We start from the raw sequence: 1,809 nt of genomic DNA, 5'->3' as shown, positions 1-1,809 counted from the left end.
CGGAAAAATCGCGAACTAAACTGTTCGCTTTCCAGATGTCCTTGAACCCCTGAGCAACTTTGCCGAAGACCCGAACTTTCTATCTCTTATGGATCACAAGCTAGAACTAGTTCAAAATGCTCATTTTTACATGCTCACTAGCGCCATCTAGCGGAAAAATCGCGAACTGAACTGTTTCCTTTCCGCACGGGAAAATATTCTGTGGTAAAAATAACTATTTTAGCTGACTACGCCCATTCTTAAAACTACCATGGAAATTCAGACCAATTTACTATGTTTACGGTACACCCCACCACATTACTGGTACATTTGACAGAAATAATTTACAACAATCGGATTCCAATTACAGACATGGTAAAATCAAGCGCATTCCTGGTCTGCTGAAAATTGCCGGTGCGAGCGCTTAAGTTAACCCCCTAAAATGGTAGTTTTTACCGCACAATTTTTTTGCGTGCGGATGTCCTTGAACCCCTGGATTTTCAAACATTTTTAAATTTTGAATCGCCTAAATGGACAGTCCATAACACAGCGCAACAAAAATGACATGTTTGCGTGTCTCAAGGATTAAATTATGTGTCTCTAGTAGATTCGAGGTTGCTGAATCTGATGCCATTCTCAGAAATGTTCCACCACGTCACAATTTTTAGCTACAGGTTGTCAAAGCTGCATAAAACACTGGTTTTATGGATGTTTACATAAATTTTATGGTATGATTTATCAAACTGTTTTATGATTTTATCCACCAAGTATGCATAATAGGACTCAAACTTTCATTTTACATGTAATTTGGTTGAAATTGCCCGATAAAATTGAGAATAAACCAATTTTTTCAACATACTTGCTGTCTCCATACAAAATTCTTCGTTTCTTTTATATGGAAAAATACAATACTTTTTAAAACCACAAAAAAACTTTTCCGCATCGAAAGTATTGTAAACTTTGTTGATAAGTATTGTTATACACATAAAGTTTGAATTCTGTGACCAATTAAGCAAATAAATTGCCTTACAAGCTGGCAAACTTGCATGCAAGTTGGCTAAAATAGTCAATTTTGGCATTTTCAACAGCCAATATCTCAAAAACTAGACGTGCTATGATATTTTTGAAAACGGCAATGGATTCAGCAACCCTTAATTGAGTGTATAGCGGTATTTTGATGCTTGAGACAAAAACGTGTTCCGCAGTGTAATTAGTGTCATTCGGAAAAATGGAATTCGAGGAAAAGGGGCATTCGGGGAACTGTCGTTCGGGGAAACTGACATTCGGGGAAAAGTAGCACAACCCTAATCAACACATCGTGCTCGCTACGCTTCACGCCTTTTTGTTCCTGCCAGATCAGAAGTGAACACCTTCGCAAGGTCATTGTGCGGCATTCTTACAACATGCTGTTGTACCAGATAGAGTATCAGTAATAATAGGTAATAAATAAGATATTCAGAATAATAATGCAACATTTGTTTATTTGGAGCAGGGAAAGCCCATTTGAGCTGAGCAATATTGAGCTCTTTCTCAAATGGGCGCAAAACCTCCTCTTCTTTTTGTATCAACAGACTATTACATTTGTTTCCAACTGATACAAAGATTACTTAAATCTACTTAATAACTATGACTAATATAAACCTAGCTTGCCAGAACCAGATGAATTTTTTTACGAAGAGTTGAACGGGAAAGATGAAAATCAAATTCATTGAAACAACGGTTGAACGATCGGCACATACTTTTAAATGGTTCGTGATGCCTGTAGTTTGTGCGAGCACCGTGCAAAAATAGGAAGGAGTTCGATCCAAGTTGACGGTATGGAACATTTAT

Source organism: Aedes aegypti, chromosome 2, assembly GCF_002204515.2.
Source record: "Aedes aegypti strain LVP_AGWG chromosome 2, AaegL5.0 Primary Assembly, whole genome shotgun sequence".
Classification (NCBI taxonomy): Eukaryota; Metazoa; Arthropoda; class Insecta; order Diptera; family Culicidae; genus Aedes; species Aedes aegypti.
Note: the sequence above shows the minus strand (reverse complement) of the source record.